Source organism: Mirounga angustirostris, unplaced genomic scaffold (assembly GCF_029215605.1).
Source record: "Mirounga angustirostris isolate CCGP_5_RB_7025 unplaced genomic scaffold, mMirAng1.0.hap1 SCAF_3, whole genome shotgun sequence".
Lineage (NCBI taxonomy): Eukaryota > Metazoa > Chordata > Mammalia > Carnivora > Phocidae > Mirounga > Mirounga angustirostris.
In genome coordinates this window covers 105,415,706-105,441,135 of record NW_026991711.1, presented here as the reverse complement: position 1 = coordinate 105,441,135, position 25,430 = coordinate 105,415,706, and the positions used below count along the sequence as shown (strand labels likewise).

Sequence of the window (25,430 nt, the reverse complement as noted above, 5' to 3'; positions counted from 1 at the left end):
TAAAGACTTGACTGTAAGACTGGAAACTGTGAAACTCCTGGAAGAAAACATAGCAAGCAACTTGACATCAGTCTTAGCACTGAATTTTTGGATCTGACATCAAAAGAAAGGCAACAAAAGTAAAATAAACAAGTAGGACTGTGTCAAATTAAAAAGCTTCAGCACAGCAAAGGAAACCATCAATAAAATGAAAAGAAACCTACTGAATGGGAGAAAATATTTGTAAAGCTTATATCTAATAAGGGGTTGATATCCAAAAAGTATAAACAACTCAATAGCAAAAGCAAAACAAAAAAACAATACAAATGACAAACAACAAACAAAAACGTAAAAAACCCAATTAAACAGGCAGAGGATCTAAATAGACATTTTTTCTAAATATGATATACAGATGGCCAAGAGACAAATGAAAAGATGTTCAACATCATGAAGTATCCAGGAAATACAAATAAAAAAACACAATGAGATATCACCTCACACATTTTAGAATGGCTATTATCAAAAAGACAAGAAATAACAAGTGTTGAAGAGACTGTGGAGAAAAGGAAACCCTTGTACACTGTTGTGGGAATGTAAATTGGTACATCCACTGTAGAAAGCAGTATGGAGTTTCCTCAAAAAATTAAAAATAGATCTACCATATAATACAGTTATTCCACTTCTGGATATTTATCCAAAGAAAATGAAAACACTAAGTCAAAAAGATATGAGTACCCCTACATTTATTGAAGCATTATTTACAGTAGCCAAGTTATGGGAACAACCTAAGTGTTCAGCAGTAGATGATTTGATGAAGAAGATACAGTATATATACAATGGAATACTACTCAACCATAAAAAAGAAATCTGTCCATTTGAATGATGTAGATGGACCTTGAGGATATTGTGCTAAGTGAAAAAAGTCAGAAAGAGATACCATGATGTCACTTATATATGGAATCTAAAAAAAAATAAAACAAAACTCATAGATACAGAGAACAGATTGGTGGTTATAAGGGGGGAAAGGGGTTGGAGAGTGGGCAAAAAAGGTGAAGGGGGTCAATTGTATGGTGATAGATGGTAAACTAGACATATTGTGATTATCACTTTTAGTGTATATGAATATCAGATTATTATGTTGTATGCCTGAAATTAATGTTATATACCAATTTTACTTCAATTAAAAAACAAACAACCTCCTCTCTTGGAAGTGAAAAAACTTTTTTCTGTATCAAATAAAATTATATTTTTTAAATAAAGCTCACATTATTTTCCCCATAGGTTACTTCTTTTTCCTCTATTTTAGAATCCCTGAGTATTTGGACCTTGATTTTTAGTGGGAAACAGTAAACCAAGGATCTCTACTTCAATTACCCTGCCAGCTTACACACTGCCTTCTTAGTTGCTAATGATCTGAAACAAATGTCGCTAAGTAGAAAGGAAGATTAATTCCAATGAGACTGTGCGAGTATGCCAAATCTATTTTATTTCCTCATGCAGGAATCTGTGAGGAGGCCAACAGCAGAATCTGTTATTGTGTAATAACAATAGGACAATTTTCTCCATATTTTTCTTTGCCTTTAGAAATCTTTTTACATTGGCTTTTCTTTCTAGAAATCCTCTCTAGTTTCCTTAATAACCTAGGCTACAGAAACGCTTATGATGTTTGATACTAGATATTACTCTAATTCATTGGGATTCCTCATCCTATAACTATTAGATTTCTGACTTAAAAGGCAATCTCCCTGACAGCCTCTCCCAGTTCTCATTAAAATATGCTTGCAAATACATACAACAAAAAATATAGAAACAGCAAAAGACAAAAACTCAGAAAAGAGAAACTAAAATTGGAAAATCAAAGAAAAATTCTAATTGATTATGTTGCAGATGGAGCAAGATGCAAAGATCCTCCACATTCCAATATTCTATCCCTGGACACATTCTTCTCTCCCTAAGACCTGGACAACAAAGGAAGTAAGCAATTCTTCTGTGGCATCAAGTCTATGATGCTTACCTCGTTTGAGTGATGGAATTGTGAGTAATTTTGATATTTTTTGCTGATATTTATCCTTTATCTTCTAATCTTTTTATCTAAATAACTTTAAAAAGAGAATATCTATCTGTGTAATGGCAGAAGATAATCTCAGATTAAAAATGGTTGTCTTTGGGATTAGGAGTTTAGGTGATAATTTTATCTTTCTATGTTATTATTTTGAAACATTTTTACTATGTTCATATTTTACTATATAATTAGGGAATAGATTATAGTTTTCAAAAGATAGTATGTTAGAGGACTTTGAGGAAATTTTTTTCATTACCTCTTATTTTAAGTCAGATTTGCAACAAAATATTTTCTACTTGGTGTGTGTGTGTGTGTGTGTGTGTGTTTACCACTAAAGTTAGAAAGATTACCTTTTTTATGAAGATTAATATATATGTAATTCAAACTGGTGGTCTGGGTTCTTGCCCAAAATTGATGGTATGTTTAGGTGGTCTGCATTAAAATATATTCTAGGTAGTATGCAGAACTCACAATGGTGGTTCCTGAGGGCCATTACAGAGCTAGTTTGTCTAGAAGCTAAAACTGAGGATGACTTTTTAATAAAAATAACTAACTATGTGGAAACAATTATTGAGATAATGTTATTAATAAAATTTCTTTAGATGCATGTGGGGCTGTGGCATATCTTAAGATATGAGTCATCCTCAAAACAACTAAAACTGAGGTATAAGAGACTCTTTTAACTGCTGATTTGGAAGCACCTGCTTTACACTTATTATTTTATCATTATTGTAATTGTTATTATTTAGGCATAATTTACATATATTGAAATGTACAGATCTTAAATGTGCAGTTCTAACAGTTTTGACAAATACATATACTGTGTAATCTGCATCTATATCAAGGTATAGACATTTCCATTCACTGGGCTTCTTCCCAGAAAATTTGATTTCTTTCCAGTTTAGGGCTTATCTGGATACTCCTGTCCATCATGGTAGACACAAACACTCATTCCTGTAGGCATATGTCTGGGAGTGAGATTGCTAGGTCATGGGATATGTGTTTGTTCTTACTAGGTACTGTATAACTTTTTTTCTATGTGATGGGATCAATTTACACTCTCCCTGCTAGGTAAGAAATTCACAGTTGTTCCATTTTCATGCCAACACTTAGTATTGGTCATCTTTTTAATTTTACTCATTCTAGTGAGTATGTAATGGGAACTCATTGTGGTTTTAAGTTGCATTTTTCTGGTGACTAATGATGTGAGTACTTTTTCACTTGTTTACTGGATATTTTGATACCCTGTATTATGAAAAGCCTACCTATCACAATATATTTTAAATGGTCTATTTTCTTATCTATAATTATGCCCTAACAACTGGTCTATAAATTCTCTAAAGGTAAGGAACACTTTCAATAGGTTTTATTCTTGATACTTAGCACATTGCACTAGCACATTGCAGATTCTGAAAAAAAAAAAAATGGTTTGAATGAAATAAGGGTAATTATTAAGTAACTTTTTCTATGTGCCAGATGCTTTTCTTTTTTTTTTTTTTTTTTAAGATTTTATTTATTTGCGAGAGAGACAATGAGAGACAGAGAGCATGAGAGGGGGGAGGGTCAGAGGGAGAAGCAGACTCCCTGCTGAGCAGGGAGCCCGATGTGGGACTCGATCCCGGACTCCAGGATCATGACCTGAGCCAAAGGCAGTCGCTTAACCAACTGAGCCACCCAGGCGCCCGATGCTTTTCATGTATTACATCAATTAATCTCTATATCAACTTAATTTACAGATGAGGAACTTGAAGCTTAGAGAGCTTTAAGTATTTGTCATGACGACAGAGCTAGTAAGTGGCTTGCATTGCTATAGTCTGAAACCAGGACTTGTTCAAAAACTATTCTCTTTGTTCCTTTGAATCCACCACAATGGCTTCAGATTAGAAAGATGTCTTTCATTATACTCTGCACCTGTTTACTGCACAGGATGACAGGGAATGCTGTGCTTTCCAACATTCATGTTTCTTTTCTTTTTTTCTGGACACACAGCTAAACTATATTTCCCAGGCCCCTTAAAATTAGTTTGGGTCAGTGACCAAGGTATGGCAGTAGAATGTGATTTAATGTTGTGCATGGTATGTCCAGGACTCATCCATAAAAATCTTCCACATGCAGTCTTCCACTAAATATTTCTGTGGCACACTTGGAGTCCACATGTTGGAGATGGTGGTATCCTAAGATATAAGGAGCCTTGATCCCTGAGTAACTGTGTGAAACAAAAATTCCTCTCCTTTCCCTATCACATTGGTCTTTCATGAGTTAACTTTAAACTCTCATCATGATAGACCACAGAGATTTCAGTGTTTGTTATAGCAGCCCAGCCTACTACAATCTCTTTCTAGGTATTGGTGATGCAGGGATGAAGAGCTGTTAACTTTAGAGAATGTAAGTTTTGTAAACAAAGAATTCTAACACAATAGGACAAATGCAGTATAAAGGTACAGACCAACATCTGTAGCAAATGATGGAGAGAGATCAATTCTGCTTTGTAAACTTAGGGAATATGTCACTGAGGGTATTATATATATATGTATACCTGGGTCCTGGGAGGATCAGATGAAAGTGATGGGCATTTTTGTTTGTAGAAACAGCATGAGGAAATGTGTGGAAAGTTAAAAAGCATGCTGTACTCTTTCCTGGAGATTTGCGAAGTTTTATGTGGCTAGAATACAACTTGCATAGGAGAATGGTAAGAGAGAAGTCTAATAAAATAGATTGATAGGCAAAATTGAAGCATCTCATATGCCATGAAAAGGAATTAGAACTTTGTCTTAGGATCAATGGGGAACCATCTCTTAAGAATGGAAGGGAGAAGAAAATGGAAGCAGGAGAATCATTTGAAGGTATTGCAATTATCTTGATAAAGAAAAATAATGAGGATCAGAACTAAGACATTGTCAATGAGAATTAAGAGGCGGTAGATTCTTAAAATTAATACTTCTATGGAGGCAAAGAGAATGACATTTAGACTATGTCTTTGGCTGAATGTCACCCACTATTAGAAAAGTATTATATAAATCAAGTCCAAATGAATCTTTTGCATTTTCAAGTCTCACTCTATAGTTCATGTTTTTTCTTAAAAAATGTCAATTTTTGATTTCTTTCTCTAACTTCTCAGAACTTCCAAAAACCTTGTTCTACTTAAAATGTGCTCATCGATAACATTGTATCAATGAAAAAAAAATTATGATGCTATAATTGTTAATTCCTTATACATTCTTCCCCAATTTATCAGTTTCTTTGTCTTCTGTTTTAGATGGAAGAAAAACAATTTAATTCCACAAATACTTATTGAGTTCCTTTTATGTTCTCAGCATAGTAGGAGGCACTAATGATAAAGAGAGTATAAACCTCAATCTCAGGCTTTAAGGAATTCCTGGTCTAGTGTGGGTAGGGAGACAGTGGATTGAGAAGGATGAGACAACTGCATATGGCTACAATGCAGTTTAAAGTAACTACTGAAATAAGGTATTATGAGGGTTCAAAGTGCTAAGTGGGTTCAAAGGAGTAATGTTACTGATTAAGAATGGTATGTATGGTTCTGTGTAGACCACACAATGTAGTACAGGTTTCAATGACAGGATGCTGCCACTGCTGATAATGATAATGGAGGACAAGTTCCTTTTAGCATCTACAATTATATTAGTTGCTGTTGACATGTCTATGGGCACATGGCCAGGCAAGCTATTCATCCACATGCATGCCTGGTCTCCTGCATTAATGATTCCAGTCACTAATTATGTAATAAGAATAATGAGAACTGTTAGCCAAAAAGTCAATTTCCACTGTTTGTTTTGCTTCTTCAGGGGAATAAAGGCAGTTTTAGAAAACCTCCTTTGAATTTACACAATAAAGCAAACACACAGGAGGAAAAGTATCACCAAGGATTAAGGAAGCCTATGCATCAGGATCAGAGTAGGAAACACCCAGAAGCTTGGCAAAATGAATAAAAGAGCAGTTTCTTCACTTCTTCTCCAGGAAATATACTCACAAATGGAATCACAGGAAGATAGGTCATTGTATGACAAGAGGGAGGTAGGGAAAAAAAAGCAGCAAGCAGGATTTGAGTTTGGTTTTTAGAGGATTAAATAAGGTTTATGCCAGGAACATGAATAAGTAAATTTCTCAAAGGGGTAAAATTTTGGCAGAAAATCAGAATCATGTATTTAGAAATGAGCACTATTCTTTAACTGTAACAATAAAAACTCTAAATTATTCAGCCTGGAAATGAATTTTGGAAAGAATATAACAGATGTATTCATTCATTCATTTATTCTCCAAACATATATTGAATGTCTATTATAGACTCAACACTGTAGAAAAAAAAGGGTAGGAAAAAATGCTGAGACAGTGTAGTTATCCTCAAGAAGTTCATGTGGGGTGATTCACAGGAAAACAAAAACAGCCAATAAACATGGTGATGTGTATTGTGAAGCTATACAGGAAGTGGGGAGAAGGGAATTCTTCATCTGCAGGGGACAATCTGGAAAGGTTTCACAGAGGAGAAACAATGAAATAATTTGGAACTGAGAGGTGCAGGATGAGTAGAAATTGGCCATGAGGAAAAAGTAGGGATAGATATTTAAGGCAAAGGGAAAAATAAAATAAGAAAGAGATCATACATCAGTAATAATTGTTGTAGACAAGATTCAGTATTGGATGCTAAAATTAGTGAGTAAAAGCTTTAGAGCAAACAAGACCTACCTAGTCTCAAAATCCAATATATGTATTAACTACAAAGGCAATGATAGAAATTTTACAGTAAAAATATCCTGCAGAACCACCTGATAGAGGTCAATATCACCAGTAATGAGACATATCAACATTATGGATCCCATGATATGATGCACTGAGAAAAACACAACATTTCTGTGCTGGCCAAAACACCTAACTTCAGTCGAATTATGAGAAAACATCAGACAAACCAAAACTGAAGGATATTCAGCAAAACAACTGGTCAAAATTCTTCAAAATTGTCAAGGATATGAAAGATAAGGAAAGACTGAGGAACTGTTACAGACTGCAGGAGACTAAGAAGGAGTTACTCAATACAAGGTGGGATCCTAGATAGGATTTGGAACAGGAAAAAAAAGTTAGTGAAAAACTAGTGAAATTTGAATAAGATCATTTCATTTAGTGAATATTATCTCAATGTGAATTCATTTTACTTGATAAATGGACTGTTTTTATGTAAGATGTTAGGGGGAGTAAGGAATATATGGAAAATCTCTACTATTTTTTCAACTTTTCTATAAGTGTTTGGTTCAAAATTTAAAAGTTAAAGAAAAGACCTACAGATTTTTTTTAACCCCCCCCCCCAAGACCTACAGATTTAAGATAACAGAATGCACATATGAGATAGAATTGATAGAATCTTGGTGTTGGATACTTGTGGGAGATGAAGTGGGCCAAGTCCTTACTAAACAGTTTGGGTTTAATCCTGTAGGTGATAACCAGCCATTTGGGAGGTTAAACAGCAGAGCATCACAACCAGATTTGTGTTTTATAAAAATCCTGGCAACAGCTTGGACAGGAAGCTAGGGTCACTGGAGTTGGGAACATTGTTCAAGTAGTTATAGGCCCATGGAAAGATGGTGGAGGCTTGTGCCAGGACAGCTGCACAGGTGATGGAATGGAATGACAGAGTTCCACAATAGTCTTTAAAGACACTCTTTGTCATTCCTTTGTTAAAATTACACATGAATGTTTCCTAGGACTATTTTCAATACTCATCAACATATAGCTATGTTTGTAGGCCACACTCTTGTCCATTTTATCCTGCTAGGAACTCACTTACTCTCTATCTCATTTGTTCTTCTCTTTCCTGACTTCTGGCTTGAAGTTTGGTGTCATTACTTAGAGATCAGTTGCTGCTCTTATAGAGCAGATCAGATTTCTTCCAGTGAATCATCCAACCTGACAATGGTCTTTTCCATCTCTAGAACATGGTCCAGGTAGGTAACAAGAAACAGAGAAAAGGAAATTCCACTCTTCCTGTGCTAAAGTTGCCAATACATCTAGTTGATCAAGACCACTTAGGACTCAGGATCAAACAAGTTCTTAGCCCAGAGTTGCATTACTCTTTTGCTAAGAGAAAGAAATGGGGAGGGAGAATGGAAAATAGAAGGGAAGGATAGGAGAGAGGGAGGGAGAAGGAGGTAAAAAAAAAAAAGAAGGAAGGGAGGGAGGGAGAGAAAAAGAAGAAAAGGAAGGAAAAAAGGAGTGAGATTGTCAAGGAGAATTTCTTGAATCTCTAAATGAAACAAAACAATACAATACACTTTCCAAACCATTTCACATCTTTGGATTTTGTCACTACTTTATAGTGTTTTACTACTCTCTCCAAAATTCAGATGCCTATGCTTCTGCTTGAGGCTGTTTAATTTTGTTTTGTAATTTACTCTGGAGCTTCTATTTTAAAAGGCCCAGAAACAGGAAAGGCTTCAAGTAAGGTAAGAAGACTGGCAAATGTATTCTTTAAAACTTCTACTTTATCCTGTACCCCCTATTAGTTTTTGAATGCTTACTTATAAATGGAGCCCAAATGACCATCAGGTAGTTAATAATAAGCGGCTTTGATGTGGTAAGTAGAGGAAATAAGAAGTTGCCTTCCCAAATGATCTCCTTTTTACATTGTTCTAGGGATTAGAGATGTATGCCTTTTCAATTAAGTATAACTTCCAGTTCTTCCTAAATCTTTTTCTACTGAAGCAAAGACTCCTGATAGAAGGGCTACCTTACTCCCCCACTGTGTCAGTGTGTTAAATGTTATTAGATCTCTATGATTGTGTAAAGGAAGTGGAAAGCCTGAATATGTTGGACACCTCAGAAGGAACAGTGGCATAGGATCCAGGGTGAAAAAAGACATAAAGTAGGTCCTTCCCTTCTGAAGATACCAAGCCTCCAGGTGTTAGCAGAATACCCAATATACTCCCACTTCTGCCTCATTGCTTTGCATGAGATTGCCTTAGACATTAGTTTAAATACAGAGCTGCCCATTGCCTTGAACACTGGAGTAAGTAAGGAGTAATCTTGGTCTAAAGTGAAAGGGAGTAGAAAAGGATTCCTGAAGAAGATTTTGAAGGAGAGACTCTACACCTACAAGAACTGGAATTACTTAAGAAAAAAAAAATGTTAAGATGCACTAAAAATCATCTCAGTACCCAAATTGAGATGGGGAAAAAAAGTAGTGGAACCAGAATCTGTAACCAGAAGGGCAGTGTAGACCACCTAGTGGCTGGGAAAGATGAATTAGAAAGACAGTATAGACACACAACCATCTATTTGCCTGAATCCTTGGGTCTAGCTACTGAGATTTAGCTTTGCTCCCTTAACCTAATGTAAAGGAACATGATAAATGTAATCAAGTCTCACAAGTTTGGTATTAAGGCCACTGAAATTCTTGCCTGGTTTTAAGGTCTTGTTATATGGAGAGAGAAGCCACTGTAGATGGGAAGTCCAATAACAAAACCATCCCAGGGAGAAATAGTGGGGGTGTATCTGTTTTTAGAGAATTGTCCAGATATTAGGGGAGACTCCCAACTCCTTCTCAAACTCCAAATTAATTGGTTCTTTTTATAAGGAAAATTCAGAAAATTCAAGAGAAACTTTAGACAGAAAGGCTTTTAGCAAAGTCCTTTTATTTTCTATTCAAAATGACATTCATAGTCAAATATTACCCACATTGAGTTTTCAGCTTGGTATGAATGAAATCTTTTGCCTTTAATCTCTCATGTCAGAGTATAGATTTAGGATCTATTCTGTTTTAGGAGGAGGAAACAAGAGATTCATCTGCAGTTAAGCTTGTGGACTATACTTCTGCCTCTCGAGGGAACCCGTTAGTCCTCTGTCATACCCAAGAGATTAACAGACATAATAACCTGTAACATCATTCCCTTTTTCATTTGAATGTAAGAGGTAGGTTGTCTGTTTTCTGCTACCCAGATTGTACAGAGTAACAAGCAGGCAAAATTATCCAGACATACAAAATATAAAGACCAAAGAGCATTATCTGTGTACCTTCCCATTCCCTTGCTGTAAATCACATACTGGGAAGCTCTTCTAGGGACAGTACTCTATTATGCTTATAGATCTTGAAGGAAACACTGTCACATGGAAAGTGGCCAAGCAGAATTGTTCATGGGACATGGGATAGAGTTCCAAAGAAAAAACTTTGCCTATTTCACAATTTTGCCCTGAGTCAGCCTTGACTTCATGGGAAGAATCTTAATAGCTCTATGGGAGCGGTCCTCTCTCCATCATATTTCCACTACTCAGGACTATAGAATAGTAGAACCATTGCCCCACTTGATGCACTAGCTCTCCTCCAGTAGTATGAAGGGCTGCTGTTGGGATGCAGAGGTTGTCTATGGGGGTTGGTGGGATTTTGTAAGAATTACCAATAACTAATTTGTATGCAACCTTTATTAAGTATAATGTGCTATTTATTAAAAATATTACCAGTGATGATTTATCCATGACCTTTTGGAATATGAGGAATTATCTTGTCATGTATTATTATAGTAAATCCTCTCTCTCCTTTACCTAATAGAAAACATTTTTAGTAGGATTTTAAATAGATCTCCTTAAGATCTATTTTAAATATTCAACCTAATACAGAATGCTGTAAACATATATCTTTTATCTAGAGTGAGCAGTTTCTTTTTCCTTGGAGATCCTGGGCTATAGATACAGAAACTGCTGGGGAATGTGAATACAGAAAGCTATGCTTGTGAATCAACTCCCTTACTTTGAAGTAGAAAATTAAAGTTAAGAGGTTAGTTGGTTGTCATGAGTTCATGGGCAGATCAGAGTCAAGGCCTAGACTCACACTGAGTCTTCTTCGTTCTCTCTGTCCTGCAAATCCGCACAAGGATGAGAGAAAGAAATTCATAACATATGCAGTGAATCACATTTCCATTTAATACTATGCTGCTGTTAGGAGATGAAATATTTGGTTTGGTAGAGAATAAATGGGTGTCCCTGGGATTCTATCATAGGCCAAGTTACATGTGTGTGAGTCTTGGACATCCCTTCTTTAAACAATTATTTATTGCATACCTACAGCATGCCAGACATTGTAGTAGCTGTCTAGGGATATCAGGAGCGAGGGTGAGAATCTCCCTTCCCTGGTTTCAGGTTTCTATGAGAAGAGACATCATTTGGTATCTTTCTGCAACCCCCCCCTCCACACAAACACACACATACCTTTTCAGGGGGGCAGTGGCCGACCTCACTGAAGAGTTTCAAAGAACTCAGTCCTTTTCTCTTTCCTTCTCTTTGGAGTCTGTCTGGTCAGCTCTTGGTGGTGTGTTAAGCTTAACAGTAAAGGTTCTATTTTAATGGGAGCCAGTCTATGGTTTCCCCTTGACTTAGGGGTGGGCTGTATGGCTTAAACTACTCAAGTTCAACTTGGGCTGGTATTGGAAGATCATTTTAGATAGATAGAATATTTGTCACTTCTAAACCTTAACATGGCTGAGATCTGTGTACAGAGCGCTGGTAAGATTCTAATAGTAAAATCTTAGGTTGCACTGGATTTGCTCTCCCAAATTCCATTCCATATTCAGGAATATGGTGAGTAATTTGTATTCCTAAGGCCAATGGAAAATTTCTTTTCAGAAGATTCTCTTTTTGTTTCTCCTCCTCAAAAAGATCTTGAATATATGCTTTGACTTTTTTTTTTGGAGGAAATATGAACTTTTCTTTTAATTTAATTTTGTTATGTTAGTCACCACACAATACATCATTAGTTTTTGATGTAGTGATCCATGATTCATTGTTTTTGTATAACACCCAGTGCTCCATGCAGTACATGCCCTCCTTAATATCCATCACCAGGCTAACCCATCCCCCTTCCTCCCAGTCAGGTATTGTGATGCCCCCACCTTTGGTTTTCTTTTTCAACATTCCCCTGGTGATTCACAGTCTTTTCTGGTTCCATACAAATTTTAGGATTGTTTGCTCCAGTTCTGTGAAAAATGCACTATGGTACTTTGATAGGGATTGCATTGAGTGTGTAGATTGCTCGGGGTAGCATAGACATTTTAATAATATTTATTCTTCTAATCCGTAAGCATGGAATATTTTTCCACCTCTTTGTATCTTCCTCAATTTCATTCATAAGTGTTCTGTAGTTTTTAGAGTACAGATCCTTTACCTCTTTGGTTAAGTTTACTTGTAGGTATCTTATGGTTTTTGGTGCAACTATAAATGGGATAGACTCCTTAATTTCTCTTTCTTCAGTCACATTATTATAAGTGTATGTAAATGTAACTGATTTCTGTGCATAGATTTTGTATCCTGCCATGGTACTGAATTGCTGTATGAGTTCTAGCAATTTTGGGGTGGAGTCTTGGGTTTTCCACACAAAGTATCATGTCATTTGTGAAAAGTAAGAGTTTGACCTCTTCTTTGCCAATTTGAATGCCTTTTATTTTGTTGTTGTTGTTGCTGTCTGATTGCTGAAGCTAGGACTTCTAGTAATAAGTTGAACAACAGTGGTAATAGGGGGCATCCCTGTCATGTTCCTGACCTTAGGGGAAAAGCTCTCAGTTTTTCCCCATTGAGAATTATATTCTCTGTGGGCTTTTCATAGATGGCTTTTATGATATTGAGTTATATTCCCTCTAACCCTACACTTTGAGGAGTTTTAATCAAGAAAGGATGCTGTACTGTGTCTAATGTTTTTTCTAAATCAATTGAGAGGATCATATGGGTCTTGCCTTTTCTTTTATTAATGTGATCTATCACATGATTAATTTGTGAATGTTGAACCACCCTTGCACCCCAGGAATAAATCCCACTTGGTCATGGTGAATAATCCTTTTCATGTACTGTTGGATCCTATTGGCTAGTGTCTTGGTGAGAATTTTGGCATCCATGTTCATCAGGGATATTGGTCTGTAATTCCCCTTTTTGGTGGGGTCTTTGTCTGGTTTGGGGATCAAGGTAATGCTGGCCTCATAGAACTAGTTTGGAAGTTTTCCTTCCATTTCTATTTTTTGAAACAGCTTCAGTAGAATACATAGTATTTCTTCCTTAAATGTTTGGTAGAATTCCCCTGGGAAGCTATCTGGCCCTGGACTCTTGTTTTTTGGGAGATTTTTTATTATTGCTTCAATTTCCTTGCTGGTTATTGGTCTGTTCAGGTTTTCTATTTCTTCCTGTTTCTGTTTTGGTAGTTTGTAAATTTCCAGGAATGCATCCATTTCTTCCACATTGCCTAATTTGTTGGCATATAGTTGCTCATAATATGTTCTCAAAATTGTATTTCCTTGGTGTTAGTCGTGATCTCTCCTCTTTCATTCATGATTTTATTAATTTGGGTCCTTTCTCTTTTCTTTTGGGTAAGTCTGTCCAGTGGTTTATCTATCTTATCAATTCTTTCAAAGAACCAGCTTCTAGTTTCGTTGATCTGCTCTACTGTTCTTTAGGTTTCTTTTTCATTGATTTCTGTTCTAATCTTTATTATTTCTCTTCTCCTGCTTGGTTTAGGCTTTATTTGTTGTTCTTTCTCCAGCTCCTTTAGGTGTAAATTTAGCTTGTGTAGTTGAGATTTTTCTAATTTTTTGAGAGGTATTTGTATTGCAATGTACTTCCCTCTTAGGACCGCCTTTGCTGTATCCCAAAGGTTTTGAACAGATGTGTTTTAATTCTCATTAGTTTCCATGATTTTTTTTAAGTTCTTCTTTAATTTCCTGTTTGACCCATTCATTCTTTAGTAGGACGCTCTTTAACCTCCAAGTGCTCGAGTTCCTTCCAAATTTCCTCTTGCAATTGAGTACAAGTTTCAAAGCACTGTGGTCTGAAAATATGCAGGGAATAATCCCAATCTTTTGGTTGATTGCTACCTGATTTGTGATCCAGTATGTGATCTATTCTGGAGTACGTTCCATGTGCACTCAAGAAGAATGAGTATTCTGTTGTTTTAGGATGGAATGTGCTGTACATAACTGTGAAGTCCATCTGGTCCAGTGTGTCATTCTAAGCCTGTGTTTCCTTGTTGATCTTCTGCTTAGATGATCTGTCCATTGTTGTGAATGGGGTGTTGAAGTCCCCAGCTATTAATGTATTATTATCAATGTCTTTAATTTGATTATTAATTGTTTTATATAATCGGCTGCTCCCACATTGGGGGCATAAATATTTACAATTGTTAGATCTTCTTGTTGGATTGGCATTTTAAGTATGATACAGTGTCCCTCTTCTTCTCTTACTACAGTCTTTGGTTTAAAATCTAATTTGTCTGCTATGAGGATTGCTACCCCAGCTTTCTTTTGAGGAACATTAGCTTGGTAAATTGTTCTCCACCCCCTCACTTTCAGTCTGGAGGTGTCTTTTGGTCTAAAATGGGTCTCTTGTAGACAGCATATGGATGGTCTTGCTTTTTTATCCAATCTGATACCTTGTTTCTTTTGATTGGAGCATTTAGCCCATTTACATTCAGAGTAACTATTGAGAGATATGAATTCAGTGCCATTGCATTGCCCGTAAAGACCCTGTTTCTGTAGAGTGTCTCTGTTTCTTTTTGGTCTATGTTCCTCTTGGGCTCTCTCTTTGTTTACAGGATTCCCCCTTAATATTTCTTGCAGGGCTGGCTTGGTGGTCACATATTCTTTCAGTTTCTGTCTGTCCTTGAAGTTGTTTATCTCTCCTTCCATTCTGAATGGCAGCCTTGTTGGATAAAGTATTCTTGGCTGCATGTTCTTCTTACTTATTACCCTGAATATATCATGCCAGTCCTTTCTGGCATGCCAGGTTTCTGTGGCCAGGTGTGATGTTAGTTTGATGTTCCTCCCTCTGTAGGTAAGGAGCCTTTTGTCTTGAGCTGCTCTCACGATTCTCTTTTTCTCTAAAATTTGCATCTTTTCCTTCAGCCTCTCTTCTAGATCACTTACTCTCTCTCCTGCCTCATTCACCTTAGCTGTTAGAGCCAATTTAGACTGCATTTCAGTTATAACATTTTTTAGTTTTGCCTGATTAGATCTCATTGCTGCACTAAGAGATTCTCTACTGTCTTTTATGCTTTTTTCAAGCCCAGTTATTAACTTTGTAATTGTTATCCTGAATTCCATCTCTGACATCTTACTTATATCCATATCAATTAGATCTGTGGCAGAGAACATTACCTCTGGTTCTTTATTTTGTTGTGAATTCCTCCTTCTAGTCATTTTGCCCAGAGAAGAATGGGTAAGTGAGGGAGCAGAATCAACAATATCAACCATGATCCAAGCAAAATACACACTAGACAAATCTGAAGCCATGGGAAATCAAAACAGAAAAGCAAACACAAACAAAACAAAAGAAAAAGGAAAAGAAAAGTGGAGGGGAGAGACTATAATCTCGCAGGGTGGACAAAGCAGGGTGATCCACTTGTTCCTGATTGAATTTTGGTCTGTATGTTAGAAGACACTAAATCCCAAAATGGCAAAGAAAGCAAAATTTATAAATATACAAAAATAAAATCGAATAGAATGAAAAAAGGCCAAAAAATGAAGCATATATCTCTAAAATGTAGATATAAAAAATCAAAGTTGAAAAGTGACTTAAGAACAAAGAGTTGATAAAATAAGAAACTAGTTGAAATGGAAAATTTTAGACTGAAAGATAAACAAATCATGAGAAAAAACCTCGAGTTTTATATACTATTTTCCCCTGGTGCTGGAGTTTTACAGTCTTGTGGGATCTGTAAACTAGTTGTGCACCTGTTCTTCCTGTTTGTCTTTTGGGAGAGGGGCCCACTGTGCTGCTTCTCAGGCTTCTTTGCCTGGGCAGAGTTGAACTGCCACTTGCCAGGGGGCTGGGCTCAGTGTAAGCTGATCCTCTGTCTAGCTTTTGTTCCCTGAAGGTTTTCCACACCTCTTTAGAGGATCACAATAAAAATGGCCATGCCCCGATCTCCAGCCCCAAAACTGAAAGATCATGGTCTCCCCTCTTCAGTAAACCCTCTGGGACAAACAGTTTTCACTTTTGTGTACACCAAACTCTGCAGACTCCTGCAGTGCATGCCCACAGCAATCCTCGGGGCATGGGGGTTGTCCTCAGGACCTGTGTTATTGCCCTTTGTGTGCCCTAGTGCTGAGAGCAGTTGTGGGCTCCTGCATTTACCTTCTCCGCTGCTCCCAGGGGATGGCTGAGTATTGCCCTACTGCCCTTTCCAGGGCTGCCACCCTGAGAGCTGTTGCCCGGTTGTGGGCACACCTGTTTCACCCCTCCTGGGGATGGATGATGGTCCACCCGTTCTAGTCCTTTTCAGGGTGCTCAGGTGGAGAACAGTCACATTATTGGCTGGCTCATGGTTTATGGCAACCTGAGCTGAGAGTCCCCTCCTGGGCTTCCTGACTGTAACCAGTTTTTCCACTCCACTGCTTTGGCACTCTACCAGCTCAGGCTCCCCCATTAGTTCTTTGACTCCTGGGATCCTGAGACCACACTGACCCACCTAGAATTCTGCCCTTTTCAGCCCTTGAGGCCTTTTCAGACAGGGATGTCTCTCACTGGAGCAGATTTCTAAGGGTTCTGATTTTGCCCTCCAGGGCTATATCACTCCCCCCTCCATTTATCTTCCAATATCTCCCCTCCGATTCATGTCTCTGCATCTCCTACATTGCAAAAAGCAGTCACTTTTCTACTTATAGAGTTCCAGATATATTTTCTTACATCTCAGACTGAATTAATGGGTGTTCAGAATGTTTTGATTGTTATCCAGCTAAATTCAAGGGACCAGATGAAACGAGGTTCCCTACTCTTCTGCCATCTTGCCTCCTCTGATCAGAAATATGGACTTTAATGAAGGTTATTTCCTTTTGGTATAAGTGAGACCCATGAAAACATCCAAACAACAACAACCAAAAAAAGGAAGAGGCAAGAATTAAGACAATCAAATCTCCCTCATCCACAAGGCCTAAAGAAAGAACAGTGCCTGCTACTCTATCTTTGGGTTGTTCCAGGCCTAGTGCAGGCCTGACCTATAGAAGGAACTCCATAACTACAGGTCTTTACTTTCCTCCTTCTGAAACTGTAATTGAGTCAGACTTCTGCCTCCCAGCCTCATGATAAGAGGCCCAATTTTTTCTAGTCCTAGCTCATAACTAACTTTCCTCTGAGCCAGGTATCTCTAGTAGAAAAGATAATGCTGCCAGTACCAATTGCCTCCCAAGCTCTATATTACCACTTCCACCCCCAGAAAAACACACAAATTGGCCTCAGATTGACTCCAGATTAGTTTAATTACCAAGATTTTTCTGTATTTTACTGTATTTGAATAGCACAAGTCAGAGATTTTGGTCCTCACAGGGCCCTCATGTACCAATTTCAGAAACGGTAAAAGCAGCTTCTGTTCTAGGGTGTTGGTCCTACTGACACCAAGGTAGGGAAAGGGAAAGAATTTCTCTAGGAGGCAGCTTTCATAGGTCTAATCACTTCTATAGCAAGGGACTTTGTTAACAGACATCAAGGCTTGGGGTAAGAATGCCTGACACCATGAGAATGTGGAAAGATGATTCTAGAAAGAGCCATACCCAGTAGAGGTCCAGGATGTCACAGACACAGGGATCAAGGAGAAATTGAAATTAGGAAAGTATTCTTCTCTGCTCATGGCCATGAGCTAAGCTTAGTGCTTAAGACTTTGCTTGGGGAGCAAAGTTTTCTCATGCTGTTCAAGATTGGGGTATAGTATTATGAAACCTACTGTTGCTTTTCACTTAAACCACTACCTCTATCACCTCTATCACTGAAAAAGTTGATATTTTGAGCTCTCTCTGCCTTGTTGTAGACCCTAGAAAGACTTCTATTTATAAGCTAGATGACTTTTATGAAACTACTTAACTTCTCTATTTCCCAGTTTCCCTTTGTGTAAAATGGGAGAATACCTGTATTTACTTTTATAGAATTGCTATAGATTGAAAGAGTTAATGGAAAGTGCTTAGGCAAATGCTATGTTAGTGTTTGTTGTTACTCCTTTATCTTATCTATCAATTTGTACATAATTTGGGGAGTGGGAATGAAACACTTTTTACTAGGCCTCCCATGAAGTCCAACAATCAGTACTAGATGTACACACAGTGATGTCATGGTTCTAGCTTCACTCTAGTGGTAGAGACAGACAAGTGAATTGATAATTGTAGTACAGCATGTGATGTGTTATAATAAAAACAAGTACCATGTGCTATGGGAACTCAGAGATGGGAGCAACTGACCATTTAAATGTTCCTACACCTGTACTTAAGACTAGTCCAAGGCAAATTATGAATTGGAGCCTAATATTTTCAGCCTCAGAGTTAAACTTCCATGTTAGTGATCTTTCCCATTTTTCTGCCACACAATGACCTATATATGCTCTCTCACCACTCCCTGGATGTCCTCCTGGAGTTTCTCCTTCTAATATGCAATTCCAGATTCAATAGCAGGTTGGCACAACAACTGCCTGAGGCACCCACCCATATGAGCTGTCAAACCATCAACTGAGGATTGAAAACATCACTGAATATGTAACAAGGTGAAGAAAATTGAGTTTATCTGAAAAGAAAGGACACAGTGTACCAGATGAGAATTGTAGTTCCAAGCAGCAGAAGCTGGCTCACGATGATTAAGCAGAAAAGGAATTTATTAAAAAGATATTTAGCAGATCACAGAATCATTGAAAGCAAGCTGGAGACGGAATGCTCCGAGCAATGCTCCAAAACCACACTGTAATACTGGTCTGTGAGAAAACTGCAGCTGAGGCCAATGCACAGCAGGTAAAATGATTTGCATCACCACCACTTGTGCATCACAACCTCATCGCTTCTGCAATTATCTTGCTGCCTGTACTGATGCCTCTTCTAAACCATCACAGCCACCACAGACCCCAAATGCTGGATATTTCTCCTTTAATCTTGCAACACAACAGCAACAACAACAGAAAAAAAAAAAGGATTCTGTGTAGTTTTTTGCTTTTACCACTATTTACTTTCTATTACAGTTTGCAAAGTTTCGTCCAGTTGGTGGAGCCCAGGTAACATACCTGAATTCCAGATGCAAGAAGCTGACAAAGCCAGTTCTCTGGCCTTCCTTTAGGGTAGTATTGGAAAAGTCTTAGGGAACCAGGAAACATGACAAATGTCTAGGATGCTATTAGAGCCTTGGAGGAAGAATGAGACCCTTTAAGGACTTGATTGAATAATGATTGATGCCAATAAATATAAGGCTTTTTCTTTCTTTTTCAAATTGATGGAAAGGTTTTCTTTTTCATTTTTTATCTTACAAGCAAGCTTGGAGCCAGAACTCAGAAAAATACATGCAAGGCCAAGCAATTCCACTATGGGTTCCCTTTATTCAATATTCTTCACATAGTGACCTGCCTTTCCTTTTTAAGTGTTGAATATATACTAAAAGCAAATATTTTTGAAGGTGCATCAAGTTATCAGCTTACCTGGGGCACCCATGTGTCTTGATATTTAAAAATGGTGTACCATGGTAAAGTTCTCTCCTTGCCCTCACCGAAGTACAGTGTTAAGGGTTCTCATGTTCAAATAAGATAATGGTCTGATCATCAAATCCTTCTAAAATTAAACTAAATTATCTTTTTATCTTCTATTACATTCTTTCCCTCACCAGATGCCATGACTATACTAGACACTGTGGGCCTTGCTCAAATATATCATTCTATTTGTGCCTCCAGGTACTATAAGTTCAGGCCCTGATGCCAAAATTGCCTTCAAATCCCGGTTCTTAACTGTCGTAGATAAGATACTTTAAGTTTTCTTCCCTAAAATGAGAAACATCAACACTATCAAATAAATGCTCAGATTACCTATTATTATTATTATTATTAATTAGACATAAAGGATAAAGGATTTTAATAGAATAATTTGTCTTCTCATGTAACTTATTTATTTTTATAAGGAGTTTCTGAAACCATATTGCACACCTCTTAGGTATAGGGAGGGGTTCCCTAAGATGATACACATAACAACCCTTGAAAAAGGCAGTCAAATAAGGACTCGTGGTCTAGAAGAGAGGTGGGAATAATCCTCTGTTTCATGGGAAAAGAAGAAGACAACAAAGCTTTCTTGATCCTTCAGAGAAGGATGACAGTGAGCCAAGAGAGCTGATCTCAGGAACCAAGTAGGGTATATTTGGGTTGAATTTAGCACCAAAAAGTGGAGTTATTTTGAAAGATCATTGATGGAAGCTGGCCTACTGAAAACCTGCAGTGCTGGACATCATCAGCCAAATTCCTCAGTGACATCTTTTAGTGGTGAAAAACCATAGGTACAGAAGCTGCAACAGACTGATTAGAAAGCCAGCCTCTTCTTCTTTGGATGTGGAAATCCAACTGACAAGGATAGCCAACTCTCTTCTCAACTTGCTCTGGGGGGTTGATCTGTTTTTATTTTAATTTGAAGAAATAAAGCGTGTCATCAAACTTACATGATGATTACAATATTTAAAACTGTAATTATGTTTTTTACTGTAATGGCAATTGACCACATGTGCCAATATACTTGGAAAGGCCATGGAGAAGACTTGAAGCTTTGATAGGGAAATATATAGCTGTATAAAGCATAAGCATAGGTGATTTCACGTGTCCACGTATAACAGCCTCACTCCAGAGTAAGTTCTAGTTGTTATTTATTCTTCCACTGTCTCGCAGAGTCCTTTTAAGGGAAGGATTACTGAATGTTTGACCTGGAAGAAACTTGGAAATTGTCCAGTCATTCCATTTGACAGAGAAGTATCCTGAAGGCCAGTGAAGAAGTGAGACCCAACAAAGGTCACATATAGTAAACAGTAGAAGTGAGACTGAAATCATGTCTCTTCTGGTACCATCTGGCCCTGATCAAAACCTATCTAAGGATCTACTCAAAGACAGATCGTTTGCTTTCCCTCTAGGCATCAGGCCAACTTTTTTACAAGCTCTACTTTTCAAAATGATTACTTTGCAGTTTTTAACAGCCATATTGGAAAATAACACAATTCCAATGTTAATTATTATATGAAAAGGGAAAGGGGACTTTGCAAATATTTTACTATATCTATAAACAAACCCAGATATGGGGCTAATATTTTCTTTATTACCATCATCCCCAATCTAGTTTAAAAATACATGCTGATAAAAAACCTGTCCCAATAAGTCCATTTTTCAGAATCCAGCACATCTTTGCCTCTCTTTAACATTGGCAATCTGTGAATCCTGCTTTGGCTTTGTTCCTAATTACTATACCATTAGCTTGCTCTTCATCTGTTCTTGGCCATTTAGTCTATGTGGACTTGTTTTCTTTGCCCTACTGATTATGAGCTGGGCAGTGGGATAGGAATCCCACTCAGACCCAATAGATAACCCTGTGCTGTATTAATTGTCTCATTTGACCAAACTATTACTAGCCACTCCCTGAAGCATTCCTTTTGAATCTTAATCCATTATTTAATAAAGTTCCCAAATTAGCAATCAGGGTTCCATATGGTTTAGGCAAGCAAATCCTATGAGTGAATTCTATTAATCCAATTTTGAGGGCACAGGTTAGACCTGGGGTGCTTCTTGAGAATTTTTATCTAGTTTTAAAATTGTATTTGGCAGCTTATTTGGAGCAAAATATACTAAATAACTTAGTGTATAGTTTTCTCTGGATACCTCTGTGTGTAAGTAGGCTTTGCATACCACAATAAGTGAGACTGGTTGATAATCCAGCTATATTCAACTAACTAGAAAATACACCCCAGATGGTCTGTCCAGAGGAAAAATGCCTGAGATTCTGACGTATTCCCATTATATTTGAAAAGTTCTAATTAATTCTTACTGATCTCCATTTCCAACCATTGACTGATTACTATGGAGCAGTGAGAGCAGGACCTCAGAAAAACCCAACACTTGGTTTAATGCTCTACTGTTGCTGTCTTGAAATACTAAGTTTCAAATTAAATTATTAAATTTAATCTTTTGTGTGTTTTGTAAGTGAAGTCCTGTGGGATAATTGAGCATATACTTGAGCAAAGGACATACGTGGAAAAAAGGTAAAAAACTTCGTATTTAGTACTTTTAATGAAACTCTTTTTCTGCTTTTTGAGCAAGAAATCTTAGTTTCATTGCTGTTCTGAGTGAGAATGGTATATACTGCCAAGTCCCTACTTCACCTTGGCCATTTATATTTATAGATGGCCCTATAACCATCTGTCCTGGTTTATATCCTACTCACATATCACCTCAATGACTAAGGTTCACTTTCTCTCACTTATACCAACAGTTATTGAAACTGTTAAGGACTGACACCGTGCCAGACATTGTACCAACCACTCAATCCATATTATACAGTAATCACCATGGCAGCTATCTGGGATCACTGTTTTCATTATTCCCATTTTACAGATGATGATAGAAATGTAGGTTAAGTGACATGTCCAATATCACATAGTAAGTGTTGGAGTCAGGATTCCAGACTCATGAGTATAAGTGAGAAATATCTAAGCAAATGCTCAGTCCAAGGACGTGATCTGTATATTACATTCTTATTAATCTATTCCATTATTTCATCAGTGGTCTTTGACGTTTTATTGATTGATTTTGACTTAAAAATACCTGTCATATAGTACTATTTTGCAGTAAATTTATGGTCTACTAAAATACATCTTAATGGGGCATTGATGACGTGATAATAGGCCAATAATCACCTGCCTTCTCCTGTTTCATTTCTTTGATAGTACGCAATATTTGAGTAACCTATTGTTCTGCTTAAGGTCCTTGGGTCAAAATTGCACTTTAATTCAATTAATTGTCTCTATTTCCTGATCGTTCCTTCTTTCTCTGAGACTCAGTTTAAAAATCTGTGTGCAGTACAGAGAGTAAGTTCAAAATCTGTAGAACTCAATTTCTAGGGGCGCCTGAGTGGCTCAGTTGGTTAAGTGACTGCCTTCAGCTCAGATCATGATCCTGGAGTCCCTGGATCGAGTCCTGCATCGGGCTCCCTGCTCAGCAAGGAACCTGCTTCTCCCTCTGACCCTCCCCCCTCTCATGTGCTCTCTCTCTCGTTCTCTCTGTCTCAAATAAAAAAAAAAAAAAAAAAAAAAAGGACTCGATTTCTAGAACCTGATTCCAAGAAAGTGTGCATGGTCTCCACTCCAATTCTGCAAATATGTCCAAAAACTATTCTCCTCTTTCCAATTTACCCTTTAACTCCAAGAACAATCCAAAGATCCTCCTGCAAGGTTCTCACTCTCCCCTGATTGCCATATTAGTCATTCCAAATCAGAACTTAGATGATATTTCAGTCTGTGAATAGAAGGAGAAAAGTTCATTTTCACTTTCTTCTTCATCTTTCCCCACTGCTAAGTCTAAATCAAAATGTTACACATTCAATAGAGTTCCAGTATGAGCCTATAAGGAGTTGGCAACTGAAGTAGAGAATGTGTAGCTCTTATGATGAATATTTCCTGTTCTGCTCAGGGCTATTGTATTGCTGGCACTTCACTGTCCAGGGTGGAAAGAGTAAGGGGAGGTGCTTTCTGCCTTGCAGTTACTGAAATGGGTGACTCATTAGTCCGCCTCTCCCAGTGATTAAAAAGTTTCATCTTTCTTCCCTTATGATCTTTGATCTGAGAAGTACAAAATGCAACTATTTTTCAGAACAGATTTTCCTATGGACCTATGTTCTGTTCCACATGAGTTTTCCACATGAAGATTCTTGACTAACAAGGAGAAGGAATTTGGCTGTGTCAGAAGACTGCAGAGAAAGATAAATGACATTGCGCACACACACAGGTCACCAGAACATCCATAACCCATTGAGTGTGCCCAGGCTGTGCCCTCTCTGGCTGAAAGTATTTCCAAAGAGAGATCATTTTTGCCACCTTACAACTTGTATTGGCCTCTGACAGTTTCTTGAAGTTAGAGCAATTTAGTGATAGTTTTCATATGAGGGGCTCATCTTCCACTTACACCACCCAAGCTGGACTCGAAGAGGAAGCTCCAGCCCTGTGCCCAAGAGTCAACTGCCTATTCTCACCAGAGAAGAGCCATTTATTTTGAGCTCTCCCATTGTTGCAAGCCATGATTACACTCACTGAAGGTTCTAATACCAGCAGGTTGGGAAGTAAAGATGACCCCTTATAACACACTGGGCCTTACCTCCAGGTCACAGAGAGATACTATTAGTTCTAATATCCTCCATCAGTAGGGAGGCTCCTACCATCACATCACACCATCATACTTCGATGTTGAAATATAGGCATAACAAGCCACCAATCACATTCTGATCTTTCACACCCACCCCACTCCCCAACACTGAGGCTAAATTTCCACACTCCCTTTTCCCAAACCCTTCCACCATTCCTCTGGAACACATGACCTAATTGGCAAAATCCACTCACCCTCATCATGCCTTGCGAAGGTCCCTCCATCTATTTGTTTTTGTATGAACTTCATTTCCTATAGCCTACTGAAGAGAAGGGTGGCTTTATCTCCTAATAGGAATAGGAGGTAGAATTATCATCTCCCTTTCTCCGTAGAGGTAATTCCAGAACATTCCATTTTTCTTTGAGGAGGACAGAATCCTTCTGTACCATCCTACTGATCCTTTACCAATGTTGAGGCATAATCCCCCATTCAGTAAATATTTTTATTTTTTAAAGATTTTTATTTATTTATTTGAGAGAGAGAGAGAGAGAGCATGAGAGAGAGCACAAGTGAGGGGAGGGGTAGAGGGAGAGAGAGAAGCGAGCTCCCTGCTCAAGACCCGCTGAGCAGGGAGCCCGATGTGGCGCTTGTTCCCAGGACCCTGAGATCATGACCTGAGCTAAAGTCAGATGCTTAACCTGACTGAGCCACCCAGGCACCCCTCAGTAAACATTTTACATGCTTGTTCATTTTCCACCTCAACTTTGACCCTACTCCAGAAAACTTCCAATACTTGATTTCTACAGTTTATTGATCTCTTACTTCCTTGAGTTATCTCTTCATTTCAAATGACCTTCACTCCCATTGCACTTCAACCACCCATTTCCACAATACCTTTCATATCTGTATCATCTCTAATAGATAATCTACTCAGAAGTCACAAAAGCATAGTTTACTTTCTTCTACCAGAACTCTTCACTTCTTTCCAGTTGACATAATCAGGCATGTGTCCACCACGGTACACCACTGACTTCACTGATACAGCAATCCATTGTCACATCCAAATTTGATATATCACACCTCCCTGTCTTCAGGTATCTCCTTATCCAGTGTATGTTCCATGACACATTATAATAATCATGCTCCTGCAAAAACTCACTTGCCCCTCCCTCTTCTCATCCAACCTGTCTGGCAAAACTACACTCCTGGGTAGATCTTAATATTTGTCTTTTCCATGCTTGCATCTGAACAGATGAGTATTGCTGCAGAAAAATCACAAAGCCAGGCAGATTAGTGTGA

The 25,430-nt window shown here is 37.8% G+C and overlaps 1 long non-coding RNA gene across 1 annotated transcript in view; it reads left to right on the top strand.

Annotated features, from left to right (window-relative positions):
- The window catches only part of LOC129045633 (uncharacterized), a 62,041-nt gene that overhangs the window by 23,386 nt on the left and 13,225 nt on the right, over positions 1-25,430 (top strand). The window contains exon 3 of the long non-coding RNA XR_008505628.2: positions 1,867-2,013. This is a non-coding gene — a long non-coding RNA (uncharacterized LOC129045633). The remainder of the gene's footprint in view (positions 1-1,866; positions 2,014-25,430) is intronic.